The sequence below is a fragment of the Ascaphus truei genome, chromosome 1 (genome assembly GCF_040206685.1).
Source record: "Ascaphus truei isolate aAscTru1 chromosome 1, aAscTru1.hap1, whole genome shotgun sequence".
In the NCBI taxonomy this organism is placed as follows: Eukaryota; Metazoa; Chordata; class Amphibia; order Anura; family Ascaphidae; genus Ascaphus; species Ascaphus truei.
In genome coordinates, this window is record NC_134483.1 from 394,748,340 (window position 1) to 394,767,753 (window position 19,414).

At 40.5% G+C, this 19,414-nt stretch overlaps 1 protein-coding gene across 1 annotated transcript in view; it reads right to left on the bottom strand.

Annotated features, from left to right (window-relative positions):
• Nucleotides 1–19,414, bottom strand: part of NPY5R (neuropeptide Y receptor Y5) — a 129,586-nt gene that overhangs the window by 36,430 nt on the left and 73,742 nt on the right. The window lies entirely within an intron of this gene.

The following is a 19,414-nucleotide window of genomic DNA, read 5'->3' on the forward strand; positions in this document are numbered from 1 at the left end:
TTTTGTTTTCTTGTCATTTCAGGAAAAAAGGGTGGCCTGGGGGGAGGTGGGTTTTTGTGTCCAGTCTAATCTGTTTGTACAGTAAAATGTACAGTATATAAACAGCAGTAATGATGTACACAAAACCTCTCCTCTCTCAATGGAATAATGTACTGTAGACAGAATGAGGTAAAGATAAAGACGGAAAAAATAATATTACTATACAGTATATACAGTATACAGTATATATATATTATACAGTACATTACAGTATATATTATTAAATAATATTCTTATAAATGTGCATTATTCATGTTTCCCCATGTTTTACAAATGTTTTCTAAATGGTTATCCAATTTCAATCTGCCAAAAGAACTTAATAAAGACTGCATTATGTAATATTCATGATTATTTTTATTTTTGTATTTTTTGGGTCCTGACAAAATAAAATAAATATTTATTCACTTTCCTGCTAATCATGATCATTGACAACAACCACCTCCCCCCCCCCCCGACAGTATAAGAATGAATGACAAAACAACATGAATCAGTTAATGGTTCTTTTACTCTCAATTCTCACAATGCTGTGCACATCAGATTTACATTTCAAATTCAAGAGGGGATTTTCCAAAGCTTTGCCGTAAACAAAGCCTCTAAGGGTTGGGGGGGTGGTGTGATTACACGCAGGCGCACTGAGGCTTTGTAGCTCGGCTATGGACGGATTAAGAACACAATGGCAATATTCAGAAGAATAACGACTCTATGGAGAGAGGGGGTTGGTAGGGTAGGGTGACTCATGCGCTGTAAGCAGCAAGCTCCCATCTCTAAAAGGATTAGAGTACACGCAGGCGCAGTCAGCCGATTGACGCTTGGCTAGGGACGGATTAAAAACACAATGACTAAAGTAACTGCAGAAAATGAATGACTCTGGAGGTCTGTGGCTAAAATAGTTAACAGTACTGTAATTTCAAAAGGCAGTTCATCATAATAATTTGATCAATAAACCCCCAAATACAACCCCCAAATACAGTATATAAAAAGCAAGTCACTTTAACTCCCTGTGCCTCAGGCACCAAAAACAAACAGTAGATTTTCTATATATATATATATATATATATATATATATATATATATATATATATATATATTATTAATTAATATTCATATAAATGTCCATTTTTCATGTATCTCAATGTTTTGTAAATGTTTTGTAAATGTTTCTCTGATTTCAATCTGCCAGAAGAATTTAATAAAAGCTGCAGTATGTATTATTCATGATTATTTTTATCTTTGTATTTTTTTTCCCCCTGATGAAATATAATAAATATTTATTCACATTCCTGGTTATCGTAATCAATGACAACAACCACACCCGAACCCCCCCAACAGTATACTGTAGTGTAAGAATGAATGACAAAATAACATGAATTAGTTAATGGTTTTTTTACTCTCAATTCTCACAATGCTGTGCACATCAGATTTACATTTCAAATTCAAGAGGGGATTTTCCAAAGCATTACCATAAACAAAGCAAGCCTCTAAGGGTTGGGGGGGGGTGGTGTGATTACACGCAGGCGCACTGAGTCTTTGTAGCTCGGCTATGGGCGGATTAAGAACACAATGGCAATATGCAGAAGATTAACGACTCTGGGGAGAGAGGGGGTTGGTAGGGTAGGGTGACTCATGCGCTGTAAGCAGCAAGCTCCCATCTCTAAAAGGATTAGAGTACACGCAGGCGCAGTCAGCCGATTGACGCCTGGCTAGGGACGGATTAAAAACACAATGACTACAGTAACTGCAGAAAATGAGCAAAGCGTTGTTGTGTGTTTTTTTACACAGGACATGCACGACTCCAGTCCCTGAGGGCCGCAAACAGGCACGGTTTTCAAGGTTGCCCTGAAAACCTGCCCTGTTTGCTGCCCTCTAGGACTGTACTGGTGCAATTTCAACCCGCTCAGACCCACAGAACGGATTATTTTAAATTATATTTATATATTTATATATTTATATTTTAAAGATATTAAAGAATGTATTGTATTTAAAACATGTGACTGTAAACCATACTGACGGACAAATGTTTTCACACATGTACTGTAGCAGTAAACCATACACCTGTTGATGTTTTGAATTGCTGTGCACGTAAAATGTTTCAACATTGTACAGTATTTGTAAATAAATGTTTTTGTACTGACTCCACCAATAAAAGAACATGTTGATTTGTCTTACAGTACATTGTTTCCATTTGCTCCTTTGACAGTGTAATAAATGTCGAGGCTTACTGCACTGTTTTTTTACTGCCAGACCGCAAAGCCGCAAGATCGGCAACATTATCAAAAAAGAGCAATGATCGTGCAATTTGCGTGGGAACTAGGGCAATTGGCGTGGGAACTTCTGTTCTAGGGCACCTAGAAATAAAATTATATTATAGATGTTAGGAACCCCCCTCACTTGACCCCAACAGGGTCAAACCAGTAATGGCGAGGAAGGGTAGACCAAAAAGGAGTATGTATCCCAAATAAATTCTAGGCTACTGTAGCTCTATACCCTCTAACAGGGCAGGTAAGTATATGCAATGATACAGTGTATGGTTTCTAAATGTTTCTAAATGTTTGATACAGTGTGTAGCACTGACATGTGAAAGGAGATACAATATTGCCAAAAGGGCAACTCAAACAATGTCAGTAGCGAGGGTTCCCTTTACACTGCTACAGTACTGTACACGCCTATGCATTTCAACAATTTTCAAATGAGACATACAGTACAGTACCGTACAGCAGCATAGCACGCAAATGCATGTACTTTAAATATGCAATTTTACTATTACTGCGCGCGCACGCACAGACTGTGTACTGACGTAGGTTGAACCGCGAAGGTATTTGAACCGCGAAGGTATTAGACTTCAAAGACAAAAGCTCGCAAACGCCCCCATGAGTTTTTACACGGCATTGCAGTATTGCAGACAGCGAGAATAAAATGCTTAAATCACGGGCGCGAAAATAACGCAATTCACTCAGGGCGAAAACGACACAAAACCGCACATAACCGGGATAATCTGAAATTCGCGGAGCTAGCCGAGTTAGAATAAAGGGTGTCGCCACTGTATAAAAGAATACTAATGGGGCAGCATAGATAGATGAATTGCCCACAGGTAAAAGGCACATGTCAAATAAAGGGGTAAAATACAACGTGGAATACAGCAGAGTTCACGAAAATGGCTTTCAATATGAGCTTGTAGGTGTTCTGTATGTTTTACAATTCTTGTTCAGCTAGTCTTTGCTGATTGGAGAGTGGCTTCTCCTACCTAGTTTGAAGCTCACCCCCGCCCACTTTTAAATGGTTAAAAGCTCACTACATTGCATCTCCCACTCTCAGGGGTTCGTGCTTGCTTACAGTTTGATTGTGACAAATCTAATACAGAGTGCTTTTCCTGGTAATGTACAGGTTAATAAAAGCTTCAATCAGACTTAGAACTATGCAACTAATTTTGACAGATTTATTATAAATCAGTCTTCCTGGTAATGCACAGGTTATTAAGAATTTATATTAGTATTAGCTACCTTTGAGATGTGGTCTGCCGTGTAGTGGCTCAGGGGCTTACAACAATTTGGCCAAAATGTTAAACTAAAAGACCATTTTATTTAATAGATATCTATACATATAAATTTAGGCACTGTACCGTGTATAAGTTTCACTGGATGTGCACTGAGCTCTGTCTGTGTTTTATGTTCTGTCTCTGGTTTTAAATATATATATTGCCATGCTCAGTAGCACTCCTCTGTGACACTTATATGCTTATATACAGAGGCGGCACATTTTATTTGAGTGCGCCTAGCTCCGCAAGCCGGGGGATGCCCCGGCATGCTAGCCGCACTCCCTCGGCATGCCGCGCGTCATCGACGCTTGTAGGTGTCCTGTATGTTTGGCAAATGCAAGTCACCAGATATATAACACCAGAAGATCTACAGTTGATAAATCTTCTGATGTCAAAGTTTCTAGTGTTGTTCCAATTTTGGAATGTCTTTGAAGTTTTTATTGACTTGCATGCCTTACAGTTGTGGCAACTAAAGCAACCCATTGGTTTCTCTGGTAGCCAGGTGCTTAGATTCTTTCCCCCTTCGAAATGACTATTAACCAAGTGGTCACGTAAGTTTTTGGCTCTTCTTGGTGTCATTTCTGGATAGATTTTGAGTATGTCATTCAGGTCAGAATCTGCTCTTAAGATGTGCCAGTGTGTCTGGAAAATTCTTTTAGCCTGTTCCCATTGGGACTTATACGTTCCAATAAACCTAATAGAATTTGGTGTAGGTTTATGGATTTTGTCTCTAAGTAGAGTTTCCCTAGGTGTACTTTTAGCTCTTTTGTACGCCCTTTTTACACTATTCCTGCTATAGCCACGGGCCAGGAATCTTTCTTTCATAAGGACAGCTTGTTTTTCAAAATCAGAGGATGTGGTACAGTTTCGTCTGATGCGAAGAACCTGACCAACTGGAATGTTCGTAATCAGATAGTTTACTGCAGTATAATCTTTTCCTTAACTTAGATGTACTGTGAAAAACAATTAATGTTATATGACCCATTGTCCCCATTATGAGTGGCAATAATGTTGATAACAGCTGTAGCTTAGCAGAAATAGCATTACGGGAAAATAATACCTGCTTCCATTTTTATAGAGTTGAATATCAATTTACTCGATTTGACATTATTCACTTGAGCCCAGATCCACAAAAGCGTGCTAAGGTTTAGCACGCCTTCCCATTCATATGAATAGGAGCAGAGGCGTGCTGATGTGTAGCTCCCTTTTTTTAATCCCGGCTATAATTGACTCCACAGAACCATTTTCTTTTCTTCTACCATTGATACAGCTATACTAAAAACAAAAGAAATCCCTCTATTATGGCACTTAACTCCCTTTGACAAGATGAGCTGTGAGTGTTTTAGAACAGTGCTGCGCAATCTTTCCTGCTCGCGACCCCCTCCTGCTTCCTTACCTGCTCGCGCCACCCCCCCCCCCCCTCCATTACCTCTTCTACGGCTCCCGGCGTCAAATGATGTAGCGGGGTCACGTGAAGTCACGTTGCCATGCCAACGTGACGTCACATGATCCCACCGCATCATTTGACGGCGCGTTGCCATGGTGACGCGTCGCCGAAGAGAATGTAAGTGAAGTTGCAGAGGCCTCACGCGATCCCCCGGTATTAATTTAAATGCCTTGGGGGAAGAGCACGGGACCCCTGCAACCGCCACGCCCCCCCTGAATAATCTTGTGCCCCCCAGTTTGCGCACCTCTGTTTTAGAACTTAATATTTCAAGCACTAAAACGTGCAAAATCCTATATGTTTATTTTAAATAAATCAGTTCTGTTGTATTAGATAATAATGTCTGCATTTTTTTTTTAACTCCTAATGCCATTTTTATGATTTTTTTATGTACTGATCATTGTTTAGTTCCTACAGGAACCATTTAGAAAGTCGTATGCACTTCCTCTTTTGAAATAGGCTCTCACACACAAACCTTTTTTCTTGTCTTCTTTCATTGATACATATATACTAGAAAGAAACCCCTATATTATGGTACTTACTCCCGTTGACCAGATGTTGAGTGTTTTAGAACGTAACATTCAAAGCAGCAAAACATGCATAATCCTTTATGGATTTTTTAAAAATAAATCAGTCTTGTAGTGTTCGATAATACTGTTTGCATTTTTTTTTAAACTCCCAATGCCATTTTTAATTATTATTTTTTTAATATACTGATTATCCTTTGGTGGCTACAGCAACCATTTAGAAAGTCATATCCACTTCCTCTTTTGAAATAGGCTTTCACAAACACGTTTCTGAACTCTGCACTTTGGCAACATAGTATCACAAATTAATCTGTTGCTGTGTTACAAACAGCAGACTGTCTATTGCTCTTAAAGCTGTACTAATAATGTATATAATTTTGCATATCAGCTGCAGCATGTCACAGACAACAAAGTTAGAAGGCAGCCATTGTGTTAGGTACACAATCAGATTTTTACAGATTTATAACAGGAGCACCAAACGATTGCCAGTTTAGGGGTAAGAATGTACTGTCGAATTATACATGATCACATTCTTTACATATAAAAAAAGAAAAGAAAAGGGGGAATGGAGTTTTGCTGCTTTAACAACCTCACATACAGATGCAGCGGCCGTTATCCGACCATTTATCGGGTTGAATCACGCACTATAGTGGGTGGTGGTCCGAGATGGTACTCTGCAGACTAAATGGCCCACGGATTAACACAGCGGAGGTCCCTGCTGTGTTAATCCTACTGGGGTCTACCTGTCTGCAAGAGACGCTCAGTAAGAGAGGCTGAATCAGTCACTCTACCTGCACGCCTCTAACAGGCGATCGTGGGGGGTTTATTTACATTTTAACAATAAAGTATTGTAGCAGGGGGTCTCCAGAGCTGAACCGCATTGATTTCAGGTCTGGGTAACCCCTACTTCCCGAGATACAGGCCCTGTTAAGGGGTGCCGGTATCCTCGCCATGTTAAAATCCTGAGCGTCATGTGACCGTGGGATTTTTAACATTGTAGGAGACACCAGCACCAGCACCAGCACGTGGCTGAGCCGCATTAATTTCAGGTCCAGGGACCCACTACTTCCGAGATACAGGCCCCGCAATGGGGTGCTGGTATCCCCGTTATGTTAAAATCCTGTGGATTTTAACACTGCAGGAGATACCGGCACTCCATAACGGGGCTTGTATCTCGGGAAGTAGGGGTCCCCGAGGCTGAAATCAACTTTGTTCAGATCAGAAGACCCCCTGCTCCCGCACACTTGTATCAAACACCCCCACCCCGCACCCCCGCCCAAAGAAAAAAATCATTACCGTAGTGGATAGCTGCTAAGGTAATGAAGCTGCTTACATTTTATTTTTATTTATAGTGTGCGTTAGCAGGGGGTCTCCTGAGCTGAACAAAGTTGATTTCAGCCTCGGTGAACCCCTGCTTTGCGAGATACAGGCCCCAGTATGGGGTGTCGATATCCCTACAATGTTAAAGGCCTCCGGTGACGTGACGCGGAGGATTTTAACATAGCAGGGATTCTGGCCCCCTATAACGGGGCCTGTATATCATGAAGCAGGGAGTCCCCGAGTCTAAAATCAATATGGTTCAGCTCAGGAGACCCCCTGCTCAGGCACACTATAAATACAAATAAAATGAAGGGGTTAAGGCACAATAGCAGGTTTATTGGGGGCAGAGGGGGTGAGTGAAGGGGGTACTTGGCCCTTCACTCACCCCCTCTGCCCCCAATAAACATTACAATATGTACTACCCACCAATACACCACCCAACCCCTGTGCCCCTACATAAAACCATTTTTTTCCTGAGACTTGTGAGGGTCCTCGGGTGGTGTCCGAAGGCCACATGTGGGTCCATGGGTCCTCGGTGGTCCCCACGGGTATCTGGGGGTCCTCTGGTGGTCCACGCAGGTGTTCAGGGGCCTCCAGGTGGTCCCCATAGGTGTCCCAGGGTCCCCGCTGGCCTGCGTCATCAATCCTGTCCATTAAAAAAAATGCAATACATTCAAAAAAATACACCCTCTCCCCTCCAATACATGCAGTACAGTAATGGGAAAAATTACTATTATCCACGCTCACTATGAATAAAAATAAAATGTAAGCAGCTTCATTACTGTAACAGCTATCTGCTAAGGAAATATTTTTTTTCTTGGGGGGGGGGGTCTTTGATACGAATGTGCGGGAGCAGGGTGGCTTCTGAGCTGAACAAAGTTGATTTCAGCCTCGGCAACCCCCTACTTCCCGAGATACAAGCCCCATTATGGGGTGCCAGTATCTCCTGCAATGCTAAAATCCACAGGATTTTAACATGACTGGGATACCAGCACCCCATAGCGGGACCTGTATCTCGGACGTAGTGGGTCCCCGGACCTGAAATGAATTCAATTCAGCTCCGGAGACCCAACCCCCCCCCCCCCTGCTACAATACTGTAGTTTTAAAATTTAAATAAAACCCCTGCATTTGCCTGTTATAGGCGCGCATGTAGAGTGACTGATTCAGCCTCTTTCCTACTGTGTGCCTCTTACAGACCGGTAGGATTAACACAGCAGGGACTCCTGCTGCGTTAATCCGGTGGGCCATTAGTCTTTTGCAGCAAATGTTGAAAGGATTTCGAGGAGATCTCGAAAACCGATTTGAGAAATGGTCGGATAATGGCCGCTGCATCTGCAGTATAACGTTTCTAACGGGAAAAAATGGTGAAAATTAATTAAAAAGGAATACGTAGATATGGCATATATTAGGGTGTATTAGAGTGCCAGTAGTAATCTCATTAATGCAAACAATAGTATATTTTGTTGGAAAAGCCTAAATAACAAAATCAGTCATATCTACTGGTTAGGTGAGCAAATTGTTGCTCACCGGAAACATGGTACAGTAACTTGTGCATACTAGTAGGCTGTGACCACAGCAGAGTGAAATACAATATGTTACATTAGTTCTCATTAAGCAAACACAACAGTGTCGCAATAGTGACAATAAAATGGTCTGAAGCCCTCTGCTATTACTAGAACAGCCTATCAAAAAGAAGAAATCAGCAGCTGGCTATTAGTAGCAGCCCAGTATATTATAGTATCGCTCTCTTTTTCTGCTGTGTTGAAGTTGTGTGTTTTTGACCACAGCTGCAGGGTTTGCACTGATTACTAACTGTGCATCCTTAGAAAGCATGGAGCAACGTTGACTGCTATGAAATTAGTAAAAACTATTGTAGCAATGTTACACTGATAGCAAAAGAATCACAGACCCTCTTCTAACTGAGAGATAGCTGACATAGAGTAAGCAGCTCGTACTGTATGCACAAGTTGCAGATATAGAAAAAAGGTAAGGAGCAGTTGATATGCCATGCTTCCTGGTCAATAATTATTTTAAATGCTTAAAGGGTAACATTTATAAAATAAATTAGTCCCCCAGTGATCTCTCTAGGTGTTAGTGTAGCCAAATGTTTGAGAGATATACAAACAAACTGGTAATCTGCAGAGCTGTGCTGTCCTGGGTAATGGCAGTGATCATACAACTATACTAAACGATTTCCCTGATGCTTTCATATCACCTTCCTCAGTGAGGACTAGTTGTCTGTACTGCCATCCAAAAATTAAATGCTAAAAACAACGCGCCATGGAGGCGTCTGTCCGAGGGAGTACGAGGTATATGTAGACAACATTACAGGAGGCGCTTGAACTCTGACGTCATCAATAGAAGCTGACATTCATTTCATATGGGTTCACACTCTCTCAAGGCTTTGGTAACAACCCCACCGGTAAGGTTTATATAGGGTGTTTAAATGATACACCCATTCGGATGAACTCTTGTTACCCACAAGATAGATAGTATTATAATGATTGTAAAATGCAGTCAGTGTGTCTATTCCAAATGTATTATAAGTGGAAATAATAATATTATTTCACGTTTATGGCATTGCTATATATCTGGTGCCGCTATAATATGTATGCAGTGCCTTCCATGGGTAAATAGTGATGCCAATGTTCTTAAATGTAATGTTTCCACTGTTAGTATGCCTATTGAGTAAATATGGCATTTGCACTCCAATATTCAGATGCAGGAATATAACAATACCTATATGTTTTGCCATTATTGTGGGTATTTTTTCCCTGGTTTGGGGAACAAGGAGAAGATATGCAGTTCATTGATAATCTGGTAAATTCTAATACTAAATTAGTTAGCTTGGGTGAGTTTGTCAGGAATTTACTATGGACAGATATGAGAAGGTGTGCTGAAGGACATACTTATATATCCATTTCAAATGAATGGGGTGAACAAGTATCTTTCATTCAGACCCTTTGGTGTTAGAGTATGCAACATATAGATCCATCTAGACTCCTTTTTGGAGGAGCTAAGCATCCCAGTCCCCTTTTCTGATCCCAAGCGATAGCTAGTCTATATAGATACAGGTGGTTGGAAGGGAGCCACAGTCGCAGGAACATCCAAAAATAAAAGGAAATATAATAGTGCAATATGTTGTGATAAAGCGAATTTTTAGATGTCTTGGCTCTATAGAGTGTCTACTTACAATAAGTAGGTGTATAAAAAGCGTTTTGCAAAGTAAGGTGGTGTGTAGCAGGCTGCAGAGACAGGATCCTCGCGAGTTTGAGGTGAAGGAGATCTCACTCAGGTACACATACCACAGGAAAAGATACAGAAAAGACCATAGTACAGATCGGACAAAATCAGTATTGTATTAAAAACAGGGTAAAAGTTGTACTTACAATAAGTACATAAACAATGTACACGTAGCGTTTACTTTAGAGGTGAAACCGGCGTCTATGTGGGTAGCCTCTAGCTGCTGCAACTCCCAGTCCTCCTCGTCGGATCGCGATGACTGGCGTCTGACGTCACTACCGGCGCAAGGGTGACGGCTTCCGATCCGGAACACAGAGGTTGGCAGACAGCAGGGGGACCGCAGACTAGGCACCTTCTCCTTCTGGGCAGCTGTGCAGGCTGCAGGAATAGGCTCAACGCGTTTCGCTGTGTTACACCACAGCTTCCTCAGGAGCAAGTGAATACCCCTAGTGGGTGTGCAGTTTATATACCAGAGACAATTACTCAATAAAAGCTTGATTTTACATAGGTCCTCCTCTTAAAGGTACATGACTCTATGGTCCAAAAACGACGCAATTACACTAAAACTTTAATATTACATATCACAAAAAAATATAAGGTGCATAAAAGATGCTAATAGATATTAAAATGTTTATAATGTTTATAAAAAATGTTCATAATGTTTATAAAAAATGCCCTATACATCAATAAAACTATGCAGACTATATAGCTCAGCATGGTGGCGGAGAGATAAAAAAGGGGGAGAGAAATAAAATATGATCAGTGACATAGATAGTAGCGTATTCTTATGTTCATAAGATCTCAAAGGCTTGAGATCAAGGGGGGGGGGAGGGAAGGGGACAGGAGAGAGATTTGTGGTAATGGGGATAAAGGAAGGAGTAGGTAGGGTATACAAGTGGGTACAGCAGAGATATTAGGACTATTGGACAGATGTTAGTTGATTAAGAATGGTATTATTTCAAAGTCTGCATTCAGACCGTGTGGTATTAAGGTGTTTAATTTGTGAATCCAAAACATTTCACGTTTACTTAAGTCAATATCTCTGCTGCGACCTCTCCAATGCTGTAACACATTTTCTATACCCGTAAATTTTAAACCTTTAGTGCTCGAATTATGAAACAGTGCAAAATGTTTGGAAACACTGTGGGTTAAAACTCCTCTACGAATGTTGCTCAAATGCTCTAAAATACGTGTTTTTATTGCTCGTTTTGTTTTGCCCACGTATTGGAGTCCACATGGACATTCCAATAGATAAATTACATATTCCGTGTGGCAATTCATGTACTGTTTAATCTTAAAGGTTTCCTTCCGATTATTCCCCATAAATTCTCTTTTGTCTGTCTGTTTATATTCGCATGCTTTGCATATTGAGCATCCAAAAAAGCCCTCAAGTTTTTGAAGCCAACCTGTTTTTTTAGGGCCATCAGTTTTCCTTATGGCGCTTGGTGCAATGATGTTTTAAAGATTTTGCGCTTTTTTAAATATTATTTTTGGGTGCTCCGGAATAATATCTTTTAGTATTTCGTCATTTTGCAAAATATGCCAGTGCTTGCGTATTATTTTACAGATGTTCTTTGATTCTATATTAAAGGAAGTTAGAAAAGCAGTATCAAAAGAATTATTTTCAATAGCAGGTGTATTCTTAGGCCTAATCAGCTCCTTCCTATCTAGGCTTTTTGCCTTGGTCAGGGCGGTATCCAACATTGCTCCATTATATCTTTTCTCTAGGAAGCGTGACTCTAAGATTTTACATTGTTCTTCAAAGGTAATTTCATCGGTACAGTTCCTACGCATACGCCTATATTGATTATAAGGAACATTGTCCATCCATTGGTGATGGTGACAGCTTGAACGGAGAATATAGTTATTACTATCAACCGTTTTGAAGAACGATTTGGTCTTTAGGATACCTTCCTCTATATATATGTTAAGGTCCAAAAAGTTTAAAGATGTTTTATTTGTTTCAAAAGTAAAAATGAGATTAGAGGTGTTGATGTTTAAATTAGCCAGAAAAGCATCTAACTCTCTTTGCTCGCCCTGCCAAATGAGGATGATGTCATCAATGTAGCGCCGCCATAGGACAATGCCGGCCCCCAGCACACCACCGGGCCAGATGTTATTTTCCTCCCAGTATCCCATAAAGAGATTGGCGTAGCTGGGGGCAAACCTCGTTCCCATGGCGGTGCCACACTTCTGAATGTAAAACACATCCTCAAAAAGAAAAAAGTTCTTCTCCAATATGAATAAAATGGCGTCAATAATAAACTGTGTTTGTATCTCTTTTAATTCTGGGTCTTGGCTTAAAAAATATTTGACAGCTTCACACCCTAGATTGTGTCTAATGGAGGTATATAGTGCGGTAACGTCTATGGTAGCCATAATGAAATCTTCCTTCCATTCTAAATTATCTAATAGAAGCAATATTTCCGTCGTATCTTTGAGGTAAGATTTCAATGTTTTTACATAGCTTTGCAGGAAAGTATCTATATATGCTGAGAGGTTCGATGTAAGGGAGTTAATACCGGAAATTATCGGTCTTCCCGGAGGATTTACCAGACATTTATGTATCTTTGGTAATATATAAAAGATAGGTAGTTGCGGGGTCTCGTTCAGAAGAAAGTTATACTCATGGTCTGTAAGGATACCCTGATCTTTACCTCTATCTAAGAGGGATTTAAGTTCCTTAGAGAATATTTTGCTGGGATTTTTGTGTAAGATCTCATAAGTATTTACATCACCCAATAAACGGTTGGCTTCTTTAAGATAATCCTCTCTGTTCAAGATAACTATTCCTCCTCCCTTATCTGCTTGTTTAATTACCAAATTGGTGTTTTTAGTGATTTCCTCTAGAGCTGTTTTTTCAACCTTTGTCAGATTGTTTTTACCATTTATCTTTTTGTTTTTGGTTAGTTCTTCAAAATCTTTTGTTGTTAGATTGTAAAATACGTCCAAATGATTACCTTTAAGGTAAGTGGGGTAAAATGTAGATTTTTTCTTTAAATTGGTATGTTTAAAACTATCTGCCTCTTTTAAGATAGGGGGGTTCAGGTTTGTCATTCTTGATTCAGCATTAGAGGAGGACCTATGTAAAATCAAGCTTTTATTGAGTAATTGTCTCTGGTATATAAACTGCACACCCACTAGGGGTATTCACTTTCTCCTGAGGAAGCTGTGGTGTAACACAGCGAAACGCGTTGAGCCTATTCCTGCAGCCTGCGCAGCTGCCCAGAAGGAGAAGGTGCCTAGTCTGCGGTCCCCCTGCTGTCTGCCAACCTCTGTGTTCCGGATCGGAAGCCGTCACCCTTGCGCCGGTAGTGACGTCAGACGCCAGTCATCGCGATCCGACGAGGAGGACTGGGAGTTGCAGCAGCTAGAGGCTACCCACATAGACGCCGGTTTCACCTCTAAAGTAAACGCTACGTGTACATTGTTTATGTACTTATTGTAAGTACAACTTTTACCCTGTTTTTAATACAATACTGATTTTGTCCGATCTGTACTATGGTCTTTTCTGTATCTTTTCCTGTGGTATGTGTACCTGAGTGAGATCTCCTTCACCTCAAACTCGCGAGGATCCTGTCTCTGCAGCCTGCTACACACCACCTTACTTTGCAAAACGCTTTTTATACACCTACTTATTGTAAGTAGACACTCTATAGAGCCAAGACATCTAAAAATTCGCTTTATCACAACATATTGCACTATTATATTTCCTTTTATTTTTGGATGTTCCTGCGACTGTGGCTCCCTTCCAACCACCTGTATCTATTCCATTTGAGGGGGATCTGTACATATCCCCCACAGGAAGGTTGAGACATCGTTTAAGTTACTTATATATTTTTTCCTGTGTGAATCTATCACTATACCACTGCACTTTTATTTAGCGCCTATCTAAATCATTCTGGTTTCATCGATAGCTAGTCTATGCCAATAAAACTAAGGACAGTAGTATCGCCTCCATGGCTCTCATTTACGTGTTTGGCGATTTCCAAATTGTTCCGTATTTGAGCTACATTGTTCAGGACATGACAACTAAATAGTTGTCTAGTCTTGCCCGCATATTTCCAGGTACTGTATATGACTCCTACTGTCTGGCAGTCGACACATTTTCTTATGTTGAACGTACCTGCGTTATCTCAAAATTGGAATATTGTAGTGTTTAAGACATGTGCAGGCCTTACAGTTGAGGCATTTAAAGGAGCCTGTGGGTTTTGGGGTTAGCCAAGTTGATTTTGCAAAATGGCTGTGGACTAGTCTGTCCCTAATGTTTTTACTTCTACGGCTTGTGGCTGAAGGGTACTTTTGGAAAACATCCCTCAGATCATCATCAGCCAGCAGAATATGGCAGTGTTTATGTAATATGTTTATGGATATATCCCACTGGCTGTTGTAGGTGCCGATGATGCAAATTGTATTTTGCTGGCTAGCTTTGGAATTTTATTACTCAGTAATCGATCTCTTGGAGTTTGTTTCACTCTATTGCATGGTCTTCAAATGATCTTTTGACTGTAGCCATTTTCTGTAAATCTTGCCTCCATCAGGCGAGCTTGTTTATCAAATGCCTCCTCTGTTGAACAGTTCCTTCTGATACTGAGGAACTTGTCCACAGGGATGCCTATAATCAATGTGTGAGGATGGTGACTGTTTGCTCCTTGGATACATTTTTTGGTGGTCTCCTTATGATGGAGGGTTGTTATAAGGTCTCCTATTGAGCCTCTTAGAATGTTGAGGTCTAAGAATGTACTGTAATTTCATTTTTATTAACATCCAAGCTACAGAAAGCCTTAGATTATGAGTATTGGTATTAAAGGTCTCTATAAATTCTTTGAGAAAACAGACACTGTCTCTCCACAGCAGGAACACACCATTGATTAATCTAACCCACATTATGATGTGGGGAGTATAGTTATTATTTTATTCAGAGAATACAGTTTCAGCCTCCCACAATCCTAAGTACGTTTGCTTACAAGGGTGCACATTTTGTGACCATAACCATCACTTGTATTTGGTGGTAGATCTTATGGTCAAATAGGAAGTTGTTTTTTGTAAGACAAAATCAAGGAGTTTAATAAGAAACTGATTGTGTGGCAGAAATGACATGCCCCTTGTATCTAAAAAGGTACAAATCAAGTTGATGCCGATTTTATGGATGATGCTTGTATCACTAGCTGTGTCTCATCATCAATGATTATTCCATCCAGTTTTTGTAGGGTATCTTTAGTGTTCCTTAAATAAGAAGGCAAAGCAGTGACAAAGGGTCTTAGGACTTGGTTGACATAGGTGCTACAGTAGCTCTCTCTGTGAGGTTTCCTATTCATGACACTATGGTAAAACCTAGCGAGGGGTTCTTGTTTATATGTATTTTTGGCAGGCTGCAGAATAAAGCGATTTTAGGTGTTTTATTATAGATTAAGTCATTTTCTTATTTCGAAATGGCCTTATTGGTCATTCCCTTCCTGAGGATCATTAGAAGTTTGTGACCTTATTGAATGGTAAGATCATGTTGAAGTATTTTGTAGCATGATCTATCATGGAGTAGTCATAAGTTTTCTTTAGCATAATCCTTTGCCTTCATGATCATCAGGTTACCCCCATTTGAGAGTTTTATTATTATGTCCTTTTCTTACCCAGGTATATTAGTGCCAAGCGCTCTTTTGGACTCATATTAGCTCTTAGTTTTTTTTTTTTTTTTATAACTTGAATTTTATTGATGAATATATGCTTGTTATACATAAAGAGAGACGTTCAATTAAACATTTTTCAACTTAGCATATAATAAACATTAATTTACGCATAACTGATCCACACGGTTTTTCGAGCCCTACTTAACCATGCGGGAGATAGTCACTCTTATTGTGAGGGGTCGGGGGATAATAATAATAGTAATAAATTATAATAAATAATAATAAAAAAAAAAAAAGGGGGGGGGGGAAGAGGGAAGTGGTGTAGGATAGGAATGGGAGATCGGAGGGAATGGATGGGGTGGTTTCTGAGAGCTGTTGAGATATCTTTACTGCTGACAAATAGTTACATTCGTTGATGCAGGGTATATATGAGCAACCTCATGGTGTGTGCGGTATTTGTTGTGGGTATGGTCTTCACCTCTCTGTAGGAGAACGCATTTATGACTATCATAGCCAGATTGTGTCACGCTCTACACCCCAGGAATGTCTGTCTGTGCTAACCAAGGAGTCCAGACTTTTAGGAAATTGTTGCCAGTATCATTAACTAAACTTGTTAGCTTTTCCATCTGGCAGATAAACCAAATACGATTCCGAATCTTTGGGATAATTGGAATTTCGGGGCGTTTCCATAATGCTGCGATCTCACACCGCGTTGCTATTGCGAAATGTGCAATGAGTTTATTATGTGGTTTTGACAGGTCTTTTAAGGGTCTGTTTAAGAGAAACAGCCATGGGTCTGGGGGAATAGAGTTTTTCAAAAATCCTCTGGATCCAATTCCTGATTTGTTCCCAAACTAGGGAGATCCGCGGGCATGACCACAGCATATGTAACAGGTCAGCTGTTCCTCCACATTGTTTGGGGCACAATGGGGAGGACCCTGGAATGAACTTAGATAATTTGAGTGGGGTGAGGTACCACCTCATAAGGACTTTATATGCGTTCTCCTTCAGTGTTGTGCATATGGAACTTTTAGCAGTAGCTAAGAATATGGAGTCCCAATCTTCTTCTTCTAGGGTTTCCCCTAGGTCTAACTCCCATTGGTTTTGGAATGAGGGTGCTTGCTGTTTGGAAGTGGCAGACTCGACTACCTCTCCGTAGATCGTAGATATAAGTCCCTTCGTGTCGGATTCTACCCGGCAGAGCTTTTCGAAATTTGTCAAGGGGGGGAATGGGGCGGATTTGTTATACAATGCTCTAATCTGGAGGTATTTATAGAATTCTGTGTGGGGAATATCTTTTTCTAGTCTGATATGGTCGAATGTTTTGATTTTTAGATTGTATCCTTCTATATCTTTGAGTCTACTATATCCTTTTAATCTCCAGATGGAACTACTGTTACCAATTAGGCCAGGTGCAAAACTCGTGTTGTTCCAGATGGGGGACATTAAAGAGTATCTTGATGTGAGAGAGTTTTTGATTCTTGTTGCTTCCCAAACCGATAGAGAGTTGATCATTGAGGTGAGCGGCAGGGTAGCGGGTTTTCTCGCTAATTTAGGTAACCAAATCAGGCTGCTGAGCTCTAATGGGGAGCATGCAGCACTTTCCAATTCCACCCATCTCTTCAATGTAGGGTCTGAGTGCCATTGTATAATATGACTTAATTGAGCCGCTTTATAATATGATAACAGGCAGGGTACCGCTAAGCCACCAGCTAAGGTAGGTCTTTTCATATTTAATTTATTTACTCTCGGTTTCTTCCCGTTCCAGACAAAGTTAGATATTGCAGACTGAAGTGAGAGTATATCCTTCAGTTTGAGTGGCACTGGTAGTGTCTGGAAGAGGTATAGGATACGGGGAAGTAAATTCATTTTAACGCTATGTATCCTACCTATCCAAGAAATCTTCTTGGAAGACCATCTGATTAGGTCTTGTTTTAACGTCCGAATTAGGTTGGGATAATTTGCATTGTAGATGCTTTTTGCATCTTTGGTGATATGAATCCCTAGGTATTTTATAGACTTCTTTTGCCAATTGAATTTGAAATTTAGTTTCAGTAGTTTCTCTGTATGTCTAGGGAGATTGATATTTAGAGCTTCAGACTTGGATTGGTTTATTTTGAACCCAGAGACTTTGGAGAATTTGTCTAGTAGGTCAAATAGATTTGGTAATGAGGTGAGGGGTTTTGAGATGATTAATAGGATATCGTCTGCATACAGGGCCGCTTTATGGGATTGAGCGTATGCGTTTAACCCTGAGATATCCGGATTGTCTCGAATGCGTGCTGCCAGTGGTTCAATACATAGGGCATACAGGAGGGGAGATAGCGGGCACCCCTGTCGTGTGCCACTTTGGATTTGAAATGGGAGTGAGGGGAAGCCCTGATGTATAACCCTGGTAGATGGGCCTGAGTATAGTGACATAATCGCTTCACTCACCCGATCCCCGAAGCCAAATGCTGCTAGCGTCTCTTTTAGATATGGCCAGTCAATCCTATCAAAAGCTTTTTCCGCGTCCAGACTTAATAACATGGTTTGAGCATTATTTTTATTTGCCAATTCTAGCAGATCAATAAATCGCCGGGTGTTATCCGCTGCCTGCCTTCCTTTGATGAAGCCGACCTGATCTGGATGTATTAGTCTGGGTAGGATTAGACTTAATCTGTTGGCCAACAATTTAGCATATATTTTTATATCGGTATTAATTAAGGAAATTGGCCTATAGCTTTTACAATTCAGCGGATCCTTGCCAGGTTTGTGTATTAGAGATATAGACGCCCGCAGCATATCCTCGGGGATCGGGGCTCCTGCTAATATAGCGTTGAACATGTGGAGCAGCCGTGGGGCAAGTGAATTTGAGAACTTCTTATAGTATAGACCCGAGAAACCATCTGGACCTGGTGCCTTTGATGGTTTAAATTCTTTGATGGCCTGTGACACTTCTTCTAATGTGAAGTCGGCGCCCAGGACCTCCTTGTCTTGCTCTGTCAATCTCCCTATCTTTGAGCTGGTCAAGAAATCTCTTAGAGATCTGCTCGTGTTGTTATTATGTGCCACTTTCTTACCGTCATATAGGGAACTATAAAATGAACCAAATTCTTCTACTATCTTTTTGGGATTGGCTGTTTGTATGCCCGATTTTAAGCGTATAGCTTGGATGTTAAACTTAGATTGCCTATCTTTTAAAGCTCGAGCTAGCATCGTATCCGGCCTGTTAGCTTTTTCGTAGAATTTCCTCTTGGACCAACTCAGGGAGTTATCTGCTCTGGAAGTCAATAGCATGTTCAGTTCAATTTTTGTATCTTTTAAATCATGTGTTGTTTGTGAATCAGGATTAGATTTGTGGTTTAAGATAAGAGAATGTAGTTTTGATTGGAGCAAATTAATTTTGGAATCTCTCTCTCGTTTTCGTTTAGCTGTGATGTTGATCAATATGCCCCTTAGGGTTGCTTTATGAGCCTCCCAAAGTATCGTATGGGATTCCACAGAGCCTGTGTTTATCTTGAAAAATTGAACTATTTCTTGATCTATTGCATCACATATTTCGGGTATCTTAAGAATAGACTCATTAAGTTTCCAGTTTGCACCTGGCCGATTGGCTCGGATATTATTGCACCTTAGCTCTATTGGTGCGTGGTCAGACCATGAAATATCATGGATCTCTGTTTGCGTGACCATAGGAACCAG